General features: G+C 44.1%; 1 protein-coding gene and 1 long non-coding RNA gene across 3 annotated transcripts in view; both read left to right on the top strand.

Annotated features, from left to right (window-relative positions):
- RHOJ (ras homolog family member J) overlaps nucleotides 1-15,275 on the top strand; it is a 63,577-nt gene that overhangs the window by 8,566 nt on the left and 39,736 nt on the right. The window lies entirely within an intron of this gene.
- LOC310767017 lies at nucleotides 7,680-7,931 on the top strand. Its single transcript, XR_014550580.1, has 2 exons — nucleotides 7,680-7,771; nucleotides 7,820-7,931. It is a non-coding gene; the product is annotated as an uncharacterized lncRNA (long non-coding RNA).

The following is a 15,275-nucleotide window of genomic DNA, read 5'->3' as shown; positions in this document are numbered from 1 at the left end:
GGAAGAGCTTTCTTTTTTAAAAAAAATAATTTTTTTATTAATTTTCCAACATATCTCAAAACACAACACAACTGACAATACACAAACAAACAAACATACAAACACGTATAATTTCATAACCTCTTTTTCTTAAACCTTATTTCAACGACTTCCCCATACCTCCCTTTTCTGCATCCCTGTTTTAAACTTTTCCAGCAACCCCTAATTTCAATTACTTATAATTCACTTTCTTTAATCCTTTTTCTCTTACCCAATTATTTGTCACTGCAATTCTGTTTTACATTACCCATAACATTTTAGCACTCATTAATTTTACAACAGTTCTTAAGATAAGTTTTGAATTTCTTCCAATCTTCTTCCACCGTCTCTTTTCCTTGGTCACGGATTCTGCCAGTCATCTCAGCCAGTCCCATATAGTCTATCACCTTCGTCTGCCACTCTTCCAGCGTGGGTAGTTCTTGTGTCTCATCAGGAAGAGCTTTCAGGCAGAAAGAGCTGTTTGACAGTGGAACAAACTCCGTCAGGAAGTGACAGACTCTCCTTCCTTGGAGGTTTTTAAGCAGAGGTTGGATAGCCATCTGTTATGGATGCTTTGACTGAGATTCCTGCATTGCAGGGGGTTGGACTAGATGACCCTCGGGGTCCCTTCCATCTCTTCAATTCTATGATTCTATGATTCTCCCTTTCTCCCTAATAGTAGAACACTGGTGTGGTCATCCATTGAAGCTGAGTGTTGGAAGATTCAGGATAGACAACAGGAAGTAGCTTTGGCCTGATTCCCTTCTTCCATAGATCTCAGTGCAGTTCACAACATAAAAATACAAGATAAAAAAACCCCACAAAATACCATAATAAAAACAGCAATAAACAAATAACCCCGCCTCCTATCCAACCCCTTCCACAATTCATTTAAAACCTATCAGGTATTAATCAGACAAACAGCTGGTTAACGAGGAATTTTTTTTTTTGCCTTGTGCCTAAAGGTGTATAATGAAGGCACCAGGCGAGATTCTTTGGAGAGAGCATTCCACAAGCAGGGAGCCACCACAGAAAAGGCCTATTCTCATGTTGCCACCCTCCGGACCTCTTGTGGAGGAGGCACACAAAACAGGGCATCAGATGGTGATTTCAGGGTCTGGGTCAGTTCATATGAGGGAGGGGAGGCACCCTTGAGGGATTGTGGTCTGAGCAGTTTAAGGCTTTACAGGTCAAAACCAGCACTTTGCATGGAAACTAATTGGCAGCCAGTGGATTCAGTCCAGGATCAGTGCAATATGCTCAAACTATGTTGCCTATGCAACTTATCTAATGCACACCCCATCAAACAAAAAGCGGTAGACAATGTGTTTTATAAGACTAAACAACGAGTTACCTAATAATAACCCAAGAGTCACTCAGTGCAACTTTGAAGGAAATCCAGGGTGTTTGAGAAACTGATCAGAGTCTTGGGATGCCAACAAAGCCTTTCATTACGCCAGAAATTGTCAGGGAAAGGTAAATAGAAACACTTCCTGCCGTCTCCCTGGACAATGAAGTCTTGAAACTTCAAAAAAGAAAGATATAGCATGTTTAGGATTGTGGGAATGTTCAGGGTGGCAGGAGATGATATATTGTTTATTAATAGCCTTCCTAACTTGTGCCAGCAAGTTCCTTTACGTAGCAGAGTTGTTGTTGTTTAGTCGTTTAGTCGTGTCCGACTCTTCGTGACCCCATGGACCAGAGCACGCCAGGCACTCCTGTCTTCCACTGCCTCCCACAGTTTGGTCAAACTCATGCTGGTAGCTTTGAGAACACTGTCCAACCATCTCGTCCTCTGTCGTCCCCTTCTCCTTGTGCCCTCCATCTTTCCCAACATCAGGGTGTTTTCCAGGGAGTCTTCTCTTCTCATGAGGTGGCCAAAGTACATTAACATGGAAATGCACAATTAAAATGCTGAATGCAAGAAGAGCATTAAAACACAGCATATATAAGAGAGAGTTGAAGCAGCAATCCATACGATTGAAGGCAGAGATTGAAGTCTGTCAATCAGGTCCCTTCCCCTGACCTCCTGACCTGAACATCCTGTTCTGAGTTGAATTGAATTTGATTTTAAAATCAGTTTAAAATGATCATCAATGAGAAGAGTAGGGCGAGCCCTTAATATACACACCAAGTGTCAAAAGCCAGGGCGAAAAATGAGCAGAATTGGTAATTTGTAAAGAACTGTGATTTGTGCAGCAGACTGCTTGAAACACGCCTGCCAGGACACAGCAAATATGGAGGAGGGGTCATTGCTCGAGGATTTAATTTCAGGAAACTTCCAAACTCCTGCTATTTAAAAGAAGAAGGGGAGGCCATGTTTTCTATTAAAATCCCTGGCGAAGCCCCGAAAGGAGCTCTCAGAATGTTGGCTTTATTTTCCCCATTTTGCTTGGACAGCAGCAGCTGTATTGCAAAGCAGGGGGAATTTGTGGATATTAATAAAGCCTCAGAAAATGTTTGTCCTTTGGGGAATGTGACAAAAATAACACAATGAAAATGGTCCATTGACACTGAAGTTGCCCTCGCTATTTACGTCCATGTATATATATAAATGTGTGCATGTCTTTTGCAAGATCTCCCGGGGGCAGGAAATGGTGGGGGGCTTATAAAAGTCGTGGCATGTCTGTTTGTTTTTTTTTAAATGTAAATCAATATATTTGATGGGTAAATAATACTCTACCCAAAAAAAATACAGAAGTAGTCAGCTGCTACCTATAACTACATACTTGAATACCTGGGAGGGCTAGTTGAATTTCTGTAGTTTGGATTTGCTAGTAGCTGTTATGGACTCCATATGTTAGTTCCTTTCATTTGTATAGCTGCTTTAAAAGGATATTTTTTAAATGGCTTTTTTTAAAAGGGGGGAAACTTCCTCTACAAATCAGGCAGGTACATAGCTCTTTTCATCTTTAAGCAGAGATCTGTATCCCACTCTGTATTGGATTTGAAATTGTTTTTACGTAGCGAAGTGTTTTTAATTGGTTTTACATTTTAAAAGTGTTTTTAATGGTTATAACTGTTTTTTTATTATTATCTATTAAATTCAGCAATTGCTTTCATTAGCGATGTTTTCATTGCGAAATCCCTTTGAGGTATTTTATGGGAAGTGATTCACAAATGGAATGAAACAAAAGCACACTTTGTCTGTGGTTGGTGTTTTTTTTAACGCATCTTTTGTACCGCTCAGAGATTTATTTGAAATATGGAACAATATATTTCTCCTTTAATGCTAGGCCACCATCAGCCTTCTAAATCTGCGCATCCAGCTAACTCTAAGCTTGCCTGACATGTCCTGGTTTTCGGGTGTAAAAATGGCATTGGGGGGAATTTTGCCAAATGTCAGGAAAAACACAGATGTATGGGGGAAAAGCTTAACAACTTAACTTTTTGAAATATGGCAATGCTAGCTAACTCTGCACAGGAGTATCTATGTTTGGTTAAAATTAAAAAAGGTAAAAGTAAAGGACACCTGGACGGTTAAGTCCAGTCAAAGGTGACTATGGGTTGCAGTGTTCATCTCGCTTTCAGGCCAAGGGAGCCGGTGTTTGTCCACAGACTGCTTTCCAGGTCATGTGGCCAGCATGACTAAACCACTACTGGCGCAATGGGACACCGTGACAGAAAGCAGAGTGCACGGAAATGCCATTTGACCTTCCCGCCACAGTGGTACCTATTTATCTACTCGCACTGGTGTGCTTTCAAACTGCTAGGTTGGCAGGAGCTGGGACAGAGCAATGGGAGCTCACCACATCGCGGGGATTCGAAACGCCGACCTTCCAATTGTCAAGCCCAAGAGGCTCAGTGGTTTAGACCACAGTGCCACCCGGGTCCTTTTTTTTACCTTTTACCACAGAGCCTAGGGCTTGCCAATAAGAAGGTCGGCAGTTCGAATCCCCGCGACGGGGTGAGCTCCCGTTGTTTGGTCCCTGCTCCTGCCAACCTAGCAGTTCGAAAGCACATCAAAAGTGCAAGTAGATAAATAGGTACTGCTCTGGCAGGAAGGTAAATGGCGTTTCCGTGCGCTGCTCTGGTTCGCCAGAAGCGGCTTAGTCATGCTGGCCACATGACCCGGAAGCTGTACACCGGCTCCCTCAGCCAATAAAGCAAGATGAGCACCACAACACCAGAGTCATCCACAACTGCACCTAACGGTCAGGGGTCCCTTCACCGTTACCTATGTTTGGTGCAGTTTAATCAAACCTTGATTAAATTTTACTAAGTCCAGGAATTCAGGGGAGGATCTGCCACCCGGGAGTTTAGGGCATCCTTACTTTGGGGAACTTTCATTCCTCCTTACCACTATGAGCTGAATAAAGAGCATGAAATCCACTCTTGACTCTGAGTATATTTCAACCCTCCATCTCTGAAGTGTCCCCTGCCTCTGATTCTTGCCTCCTTTTTGAAAATAGTGTTTATTTGATTTTACAAGCGTAGATGTATAACAATACCAAATAAATATCCACATTTAAAGATTTCTCCGAATCTCTAGACTCCCCCCCCCCAATCCCCTCCATGGATCTTATTGTGAACATTGTCAACTGCATTTGTTGTCGCTTAGTCGTGTCCGGCTCTTCGTGACCCCATGGACCAGAGCACGCCAGGCACTCCTGTCTTCCACTGCCTCCCGCAGTTTGGTCAAACTCATGCTGGTAGCTTCAAGAACACTGTCCAACCATCTTGTCCTCTGTCGTCCCCTTCTCCTTGTGCCCTCCATCTTTCCCAACATCAGGGTCTTTTCCAGGGAGTCTTCTCTTCTCATGAGGTGGCCAAAGGATTGGAGCCTCAGCTTCAGGATCTGTCCTTCCAGTGAGCACTCAGGGCTGATTTCCTTCAGAATGGATATGTTTGATCTTCTTGCAGACCATGGGACTCTCAAGAGTCTCCTCCAGCACCAGAATTCAAAAGCATTTCATAATCCATATTTTGTATCTGCCCATATTATGCTTAGGATTTGTTACATTACAAGTGTTATTAAAATCCTGCTAATGTACTCATCTGCTTACAGTAGTCTCCTAAATAAGTAATACCCCCCCCCCATTCTTTCTTGAAGTTTTTGTCTTCTTGGTTCCTGAGCTTTCCAGTCAGTTTTGCCATTTCAACGTAGTCCATCAGCTTGATTTGCCATTCCTCTCTGGTTGGGACCTTGTCTTCTTTCCATCTCTGGGCTGATTCATGCCTCCTTGCTGGAACAGGCCCCCACAACCTCCCCCCAAGTAAGATTACAGCCCCCTCATCCCCAGGGGCACACTGATTTGTTTCCTGCCAGGCCCTGAAATCTATGCTCACACTAGAAATTTTAAATTTACACGGTGCTTCTTGGCCCCACTTTTTTTTGCTGAAGTTTCCCCTGCAACCTGGGGCAATTATTTCAAGGCCAAAGCCCACTCAATGAAGGCAGGTTGTTCACACGTGAGTGTACAGCACTCTCTCACTGACGCATCCCAGATGGAGTTTTCATGTGAGCTCAACTCACACTGGGCCCTCTAAAACGGCCGTCATTCACACATTCAGCTGTGAGTCATTGAGTGATAAGTCATGAGGTGATAAGATATCGAGTGATATATCTGCATGAGTGATGCGGTGCTTCGTCAGCCCCAGTTGGGTTTGTCATGGGTAGAGAAGCAGATTTCAGATGACTGTGCTCAAGCCAGCAATGACTTCTGAAGCTTTTAACCTTGTTGAAAGTCTTCCCCAGGGTCGGATTTAGGTTTGATGAGGCCCTAAGCTACTGAAGGTAATGGGGCCCTTTATATGTCCAGCTGTCCTTTGTCAGCAACAAAAAGTCGCTGTTTTTTGTGTTGAATATATGCTATATGGTAATTTATGGACCTAACAAGTATCTAAAGCTGTTTGCACATAACAAAATATGTATTTTAGCAAAGTAATTGTTGAACTGAAATACAATTAAGAAGAAATATATTAATAGTGAAATACAGTTAAGAAGAAGTACCGTATTTTTTGTTCTATAACTGGGAGGGCTTCTGTAAATCCGGGACTGTCCCTGGAAAATAGGAACACTTGGAGGGTCTGGCAATGCGATTGCATCCCACCCACTTCTAAAAGGACACAGGTAGTTAAAGGCCAAAGCTGTGTAGGTTCCATTATATACATTGGAAAGTCGTGGAAAACACAGTTTAAGCCACCTGGAAAAAAAGATACTGGAGCACTCAAAACTATTGTTATTATTAATAATAATTAGTTAACTAAATTATTAAATTAAATTCAATAAATTAAATTCAATAAATTAAATTATTTATTTATTGAATTTATCCATAGATCTCAGGGCAATTCATAAATCATTTGCTCATGCATCCACACAGAAAATAATGGATCTAGCTGGAAGGCAACACATAGAGATTATTATAATACCACCATTGTTGTTGTTGATGATGATGATGATGATGATGTTTTATATCTACATGACAGACACTGTACAGTGGGTCTTTGATTGTTTAATTTAATCCATTCCGGGAGTCTGTTCGACTCCCAAAATCATTCAAAAAACCAAGGCACGGTTTCCGATTGGCTGCAGGAGCTTCCTGCACTCAATTGGAAGCTGAGTCAGACATTCGGCTTCCGAAAAACGTTTGCAAACCGGAACACTCACTTCCGGGTTTGCAGTGTTCAGGAGCCAATTTGTTCAGGAGCTGAGCCGTTCAAGAAGCAAGGTACCACTGTACAATCTTAGAAAGTTGCATAATCTTGGAAGGTGCATAGCTGTGATAATCATGAACAGACCCTGCACTGAACTACTGAGGACATGAAATCGTAGTCACATGGGCAACTGACGTGCAGAACTCCTTAACTGCCCCCAGAGTCAGACTTGGGTCTTTCAAACTTCAGCGGCGTCCCTGTGCAAGACCTCTCACCGCCCATTCTCCTCAATTCACGACGGCGTCGTTTCCACGCCTTGCAGTGCCCCCTAGGCTCAGCTCCCAGTGGAACCAGTCACGCTGCCCAAAATCCGCTTCTGCTTCCAAACTTAACCCATCACCCACACCAGCTCCATTTCTTACAGAGGCTGAGTTCTGCTCGCCTGCTTCAGGCGGCATTTGGTTCAGCCTAAGAAGTAATTTGCAGACTCGAGACTTGTTTAAATTGCTGACACCGAGATTGCAGAAGGAAGAGTCGAGGTTCTCGGGATGAACGAAGCCTGGCTGCACTTATTCTCTCAAATTCACAGCTCTACCGGGGAATGCAGTGTGTTCAAATTAACTTGAAGTCACAGGGAGGAGGGTTAAATGGATTCTCAGTCATGTATCCCCGCGAGACTCAATCCCGGCCCCCAACGTCTAAGCCGGAGGTAAACAGCAACACGCTGGGTGTCCCGGTGTCATTTATTTACGTGTTGTGCCTTGAAGAGACTTGTTGCCACCTCCAATCGAGCGTCAGTGTTCATTAAAGCAATTGAAAGCCATTTGCTTTCCCAGGTGACGCAGGAAAGTGGTATTTACAGTCACTCTACCCAGAGAATTGCGGAGTCTTTTGAGTGAGATCCATTGGGAACTCCGTCTGCGTAATCACTGTTTAAAAGGAGCGGGTACTGCCCTTGGCCTGCTCAGTTTCACTGTGTTTGTGAAAGGCCTGTGGCGTCAGGCACAGCAGCCAAATGTGGCCCCCACGTTCCCTCTATCTGGCCCTTGGAACACTCCCCATGTTATGTACTGAAGTTCTCACCCTGGGCCAGCAGGGGGATACTGTAGATAGTTATGCAAATGAAGGATCGAAAGTGACGTTCAGTGATTGGATAGTTTGTATGCAAATGAAGGATCGAAAGTGACGTTCAGTGATTGGATAGTTTTAGAAAGTTGTTACAGTAGCAAGGTACTGGAGCTCTATATAAGCAGGCTGACTGAGCCCTTCAGTTCAGTTCTGTTCCAGCTTACAAATAAAGAGCTGCTTTGGAGAAATCGCTGTGTCGTCTGATATGTTCACCCACAACTTAACACCCCAGGCTGCCTCCCCCTCTCCACACACCACATTCCTCATTGGCCTTACACCCTGAGTGTTTTTGCCTGCCTCGAATGCGCCCTGGAACTCTTGCTTGGACAAGAAGATTTGATTTTTATTTATCTATTAAATCCATATACTGTTGTACCTCAGAAGTCGAACGGAATCCATTCTGGAAGTCTGTTTGACTTCCGAAACGTTCGGAAACCAAAGCGCGGCTTCTGATTGGTTGCAAGAAGCCGCAGAAGCCCCATTGGATGTTCGGCTTCCAAATGAACGTTCAAAAACTGGAACACCCACTTCCGGTTTTCGATCGTTCGGGAGCCGGAACATTTGACTCCCAAGGCATTCGTGAGCCGAGGTACGACTGTACAGTCATACCTCATGTTACGTTTGCTTCAGGATACGTTTTTTCAGGTTGCGTTCTGCGGCGACCTGGAAGTACCGGAAAGGGTTACTTCCGGGTTTTGCCGCTCGCGCATGTGCAGACGTGCAAAACGATTTCACGTGCATGCACAGAAGCGGCGAATCGCGACCCGTGCATGCGCAGACGCACCGCTGCAGGTTGCGTTCTATTTGTTTTGTTAATCTAATGTGTTAGTGTTATGTAGTGTTTTTGTATTGTATTGTATTGTTCATTTTGTTTTGTAGTGTTTAAATTGTTGGAAAACTAATAAATAGTATTTTTTTTAAAAAAGGATAATGGCACCTGGGCAGATTTTCAGCAAATCGGCAAAATGTCTGGTGAAACCCGGACGTATGGCAAGGGGGGTTTAATATTTTAAAAATAATAATATTAAAATTAATTAAAATTAAAATTAAAATTAATTAACATTACTATTTAAATTAATAACATTAATATTTAAATTAATAAAAATAATTAAAATTAAAATTAATTAACATTACTATTTAAATTAATGAACATTAAAATTAATTAATATTGATAAATCATTTCAAATTGACCTAAAGAAAGAAAGCTCAACAACTTTGTCCGGATTTTCACGTTGGGGAATATGTGGCAACACTCATTTAGACAATGTATTGCCATGTTTGCAATACAGAGGTGGGGATGCTGCGCAGAAATGATTTCCTTTTCTTCCGGTCAGGCTGACTTCTGAGGTAAGTCTGACTCACGTGCCAAACGCCTCTTGCCAACCATAAGCAGCTCAGGAAACAAAGATATGAGGCAGAGGGATGAGCTCAATGCTAGCGACAGGAACGCCCAGCTTGTTGAAAAAGTTGGAGGGGTTCAGGGAGAGGAAAGGGAGAAAGGGAGGCACCTATGAATGCTTGCAACATGATTTCTTAGAGATGCTGAGCTAAGGTTGTGCTCATGGGTACAAAAATGTATGGCGGAGCCTCGGCCTACAAATTTCTATTTACTTATTTATTATTATTATTACTATTATTTATCAAATTTGTATACCACCTTTCATCCGTAGACCTCAGGGCAGTTCACAGCACAAAACATAAGATAAAAATACAAAATACCTAATAAAAACAAGAATAAAGAAACCCCACAAGCCAATAAACCCCCCATCTCACATGCAGCAAAGTGAGGACCGAATGAAATGGTAGAATTTTTTGAGGCAGTAGAATGGACTACGGCCATATTCACACCACACATCTGAAGCGTGATGACAGCACTTCAGCCAGTCATGGCTCCCCCCCCCCCCCAAGAATTATGGGCATAGCTGTCAACTTACAGATTTGAAAATAAAGGACCAGCAGCCTCGAAAATAAGGGATCAGCAGCCAAAATAAGGGATTTTAGTCAACCAGCAGCCAAATGAAGCCTCAAGCGGTGGTTCCCACAGCGCGGCAACCCGGCAAAGGGGATGCAGCAAGGGAAACCACCGTCACCTCTCCGCTGGGAAGCGCTGAGCAAAGGCGAGTCCCCAGGCAATGCGGCCGATTTGATCGGCACAAGGCATGCAAGCTCCACCCCCCAGTCGTTCTTAGACTCCTTATTGGATGAGCAACGCAGCCAAGCAACACAGTTGGAGCCTCCCTCCTCTCTGACCGGCAGGGAGGGAGGGAGGGAGAGGAGCTGCTTCCTTTGAAACCTGGGAAATTTAAGGGACATCATCAATAAGGGACAGCAGCGGGACATGGTGCTGGGATAAGGGACTGTCCCACCAAATAAGGGACGCTTGACAGCTATGATAATGGGAGCTGTAGTGTGTTAAGAGCAGGAGCGGCATGTCCTGTTTCGCCGCCTGAGGACATTCTGGGATCAAATCAGAAACCTCAATGGTGTCTGTAAATCCAGGGTGCTTGGTGGGTCTGCAGAACATAGCCATGCTGCTTGCACATTTCCCAGGGGCATCAAGTTGGCCATTGTGGACTAGATGGGCCATTGGCCACCAGAGCTCTTCTTATGTATCTTTAGCACGGAGAAGATTAGTCCCCCGCCATTTGGCCCTGAGAATGGAAGGCAGAAGCTCCGAGGAATTCTAGAAAACACCCTCCCGACTTCTGCTCCATTGTTTTCCATTGCCCAGGCCTTTATCAGAGTTGATTAAGCCCCGAATCGCCATGCTTCATTAAGGCTCTCAGCGGGTGTTTCCTTCATAACCTGCTGAGCACATACTTGAGGTCACTGCCAGAGCCAAACTGTCGCCATGACTCACTAGGCCTGCGGAGGAGGTTTGTGTTGTGATAATTAGAGAGCCGCAGCGATGTTTTAACATGGTTCTGGGAAAGTCAGGGAAGGAAGAAAAGAAAAGGAGGATGCTATTAGAAAGCACAAGCTTAGCTATTAAAACTGTCTGTGCGGGAAGAGCTAGTCTGGGTGGCAAAAGGGCAGGAGGGAATTAAGCCAGTGGTCAATTTCATAAAAGACAAGTGTCCAGGAAGGCTTGGCACTGTGGTCAGAAAATGGACTGGCAGACTGTGAAGATGATGATGATGATGACGATGACGAAAATAACTATTATTATTATTATTATTATTATTATTATTATTATTATTATTATTACCCTGCGTATCTGGCCAGGCCTCCCCAACCACTCTGGGCGGCTTCCAACAGAATATTAGGTAAAGGTAAAGGGACCCCTGACCATTAGATCCAGTCGTGACCAACTCTGGGGTTGTGGCGCTCATCTCACTTTATTGGCTGAGGTAGCCGGTGTACAGCTTCCGAGTCATGTGGCCAGCATGACTAAGAAGCTTCTGGCGAACCAGAGCAGCGCACGGAAACGCGGTTTACCTTCCTGCCAGATCGGTACCTATTTATCTACTTGCACTTTGACGTGCTTTCAAACTCCTAGGTTGGCAGGAGCAGGGACCGAGCAACGGGAGCTCACCCCGTCGCGGGGATTTGAACCGCCGACCTTACGATTGGCAAGTCCTATGCTCTGTGGTTTAACCCACAGCGCCACCCGCGTTCCTTAACAGAATATTAAAAACACAATAAAACATCAAAAATCAAAAGCTTCCCTAAACAGGTCTGCTTTCAGGTGTCTTCTAAAAGTCAGGTGGTTGTTTATTTCCTTGACATCTCCTGGGAGGGCGTTCCACAGGGCAGGCGCCACTACCGAGAAGGCCCTCTGCCTGGTTCCCTGTAACCTCACTTCTTGCAGTGAGGGAACCGCCAGAAGACCCTCAGCCCTGGACCTCAATGTCTGGGCTGAATGATGGGGGTGGAGATGTTTCAGAAGAAGCAAGCTATGATCCATTTGTTCAGTCCCCAGCTGACAATCAAGGTGCCCTATTGGAAGGAACTGGAACAGCCAGAAAGTCTTCAGAAGCAGGTTCAGAAATCTAACCTCGGAGGTTACCAGAGCAGGGATTGAAATGACCAGGTTATCACTGTTGAGGATGAGCAATAAACATCTTCCCTCCAGGTAATCAAAAGGTCTGATGCTTGGGGGTGACATTCAGGCCTCAGGTTCCCCACCTGGGCGTTTGATCTTCCAAGAGCCGTTGAAAATTAGACCATTATTATCCCCATATTGCAGGTGGTAAATTGAGGCCAAGTAGTGCAAATAATGGCAGAGGTAAAGACTGAGGACTCAGCTACGTTAGTAAGAGAAAAACATTCTGAATGCGTTATAAATATGCAGCACTAGATGGTGCCAGAGAGCAAAAGAAAATCTATGCAATTTTTAAATAGTGTTTTTTTTAATAACAATTTAATTTCTGACTTAATTATAGCATCCCCCCCCCCCGTGTGTGTAGATCCAGCCTGAATTGGGGACAGCTCAAACTCTTGCATAAAAATGCTGTGAAAGTTCATTATGCCACTTGGAGGGTAGAGTAGAAACAACCTTTCTTCAAAGGTTCAGGAAGCAGAATGGACCGTAATAAAGATTGATTGATTGATAAAGCCAGAGACCCAACAAATCGTTACAAAGCAATGCACAATTCAGACAGCCTACCTCCAGGTTAAACAAGCATTTTGTTCAGACTTAAAGATAGGGATCATTGGTTCTTGCAACCACTGATAAAAACTTCGCCACTGCTAATGTTCTAGCATTTGTCTGGTCTTCCAGTAGGAACCTGACATAGTGAGCCTCTGATTTTCCTGGGAAAGGTACTACCAAGGGAAATAGAATGGCTTTATCTGTTTTCAGCTGGAGACCCACAAGGTTGCATAACTTGGAACCCTGGAAGCAGAGGTCCCAGGCGTGTTGAGTTCAGAACCATCAGAGACTGAACATCTTTACAGAACCTGACAGCGAAGGAGAAATCTATTAGCAGGAGCATCAGCAGCTTGTACGCAGAGGACAATTTTGCTTGTACAGAGAAATTATCTGTCTTAGGTTGGGAATATGGTCCATTTTAACACAGTGTCAGACCGCATCACAATCTCAGATGTATTTATAGCCACCCGGTCCGAGTGGGATAAGGCAGAGTTGGCATTTGCTCTCGGGGGAAGCGGGGGGATGCTGCCAGAGAATTGAGCATATGCTCGTTTATTGAAGCAGATGCAAATTTAAAATCTCCCCATTGTCCGAGGCCACTTGGGCTCATCTGTGCCCAGCAACGTGTCATTTGAAAGACCTTGGCATAAAATATCTCCCAGCATTCTCTCATTTGCCCTCACCCACAATAGCCTGCCCCCCCCAAAAAACTAACTGTATCATTCAAGGGTTTCTGGATTATCTGTGGCATTGTGAGCTGTGACATCATAGGAGCTGGTCCAATAGCAATGAAAGGGCCTCCTGGCTCTTGACCTTAAGATGTATCTTGCAGGACCAGACAAAATGTCAACCAAGTCCAGCATTTTGTTGCCAGCAGTGGCCAGGCTGAAGCCCCGCTTTGTGCGAAGGGGGGAGTTGCTGTGGTTGAGAAATCATGGATTACAACAACCCTGCAAAGTACAGTGGTACCTCAGGTTAAGTACTTAATTCGTTCCGGAGGTCCGTTCTTAACCTGAAACTGTTCTTAACCTGAAGCACCACTTTAGCTAATGGGGCCTCCTGCTGCTGCTGCGCTGCCGGAGCCCGATTTCTGTTCTCATCCTGAAGCAAAGTTCTTAACCTGAAGCACTATTTCTTTATTAGCGGAGTGTGTAACCTGAAGCGTATGTAAGCTGAAGCATATGTAACCCAAGGTACCACTGTAGTCCAGTGTTGCTATCCTAAAAGGGGGAAGGAGCAGGGAGAAATCAGCATGTGGCAACCCTGTACCATGTTGTTATCCCATGTTGGTGTTGGTTTCTGTTTAGCCACTGTGCAGTGCTTGGAGTCACAAGACTCTGTTTTGCATTCCAGACATTCCAGACTGTTGGAAGTCTCATGGAAGACGGGAGATGGATGTGACATTACTGGTTTCCTGTTCCTTTGTGTTCGGTTGCCTCTCTGCTCTCACAGAGAGGATGTTTCTTTTCTGTCTGCATAGTTAGAAATAAAGCTCTTTGCAATGTAGCTCTTATTCCTCGTCCTTCCCTGCTTGCTGGATACTCTGCGTAATGGGGAAATGTGCCTGGAGCCTTATGAAAGGCTCAGGTCGTTAATCACGTCGGAAGACTCGACCGGAGGAGGAGCTCGGTCGAACGCAAGGTCCGACAGTTGAGGAATTTGGCAGTGTCGAATTTACGTATAAGCTAAACAAGCTATAGCTTAGGACCCCACTCTCTTGGGGCCCCCAAAAATATACTTCTTCTTAATTTCATTTCACTATTAATATACTTCTTCTTAATTGTATTTCAGTTCAACAATTACTTTGATAAAATACATATTTTGTTATGTGCAAACGGCTTTAGATACCTATTAGGTCCATAAATTACCATATAGCATATATTCAACACAAAAACAGTGACAATTTGTTGCTGACAAAGGACAGCTGAACATATAAAGGGCCCCATTACCTTCAGTAGCTTAGGGCCTCATCAAACCTCAATCCGGCCCCGAGTGGGAGTGCAGTTCAGAGGGTTGTTAAGTTCGGGAAAGTGCAGATTTTGAAGGAGAGTTGCATGCATTGCCGTGCATTGTTTCAATAAGTGTGAATCTACTGGGTCCTCAACTGAACCAAGCCAAACTGCTTCCCTGTCCCTAACTGGTACATATATATGCACACATATATGAGTCTTTAGTTCCCTTGGACTGAATTTGTGTACGTTTTTATCTATGGTGCCATTATCACAAAATTGCTTTGGCGTGCCTTGCGGGAAATGATCAATAAATTAAATAAATGATACATAGGCACGGAAGAAAGCAAAGAAATGGTAAGCCATGGAAAATGCAAAAGGTAAGGTCTGCAATCTTCCTACATAAAGCTCAAATGGATAGAACAAAAGCACAGTGATATTTCATAGCTGCAACGCCTGGACCTAAAGAAAAATTATTAGCTTTGCTATCTAAGTCTCTCGCCCCCACCCTCCTGAAACCTTGGTCTCAATTGAGTCCTGGGCTGCGTAGACACCTTGCATTTAAAGCACACACATACATACACACCCCAAGAATTGTTGGGAACTCTAGTTTACACTGGCAGAGCTACAATCCCCGGCACCCTTAAGAAACTATAGTTCCCATCAATCTGGGATGGAGGGCGAGTTGTGCTTTAAATGTATGGTCTGCGCACCAGCCCTAATCATGTACAGTAAAACTTGCTGACGATTCCTAATTTAGAAAATGTCCTGCTTGCGTTTTGCATCTAGCGGGATTGTTCCAAAATGAACAATTACTGGAATTAAGTATTGAAGTGGGTTTCAGTTTGATAGTTCATTCCCCGTGAAATATTATTTAACAGTTTAGAGGGCGATCTGCTGGGAAATTAAAAGGTGATCGCTCTGGTATTAAAAGGAGCTAAATGCGCTCGGGCTCATCCTTCAAAAAGTCAAATTGCGCTGGCAATTCA

Source organism: Podarcis filfolensis (assembly GCF_964270895.1).
Source record: "Podarcis filfolensis genome assembly, chromosome: 1".
In the NCBI taxonomy this organism is placed as follows: domain Eukaryota; kingdom Metazoa; phylum Chordata; class Lepidosauria; order Squamata; family Lacertidae; genus Podarcis; species Podarcis filfolensis.
Note: the sequence above shows the minus strand (reverse complement) of the source record. Positions and strands in the feature narration are given on the sequence as shown.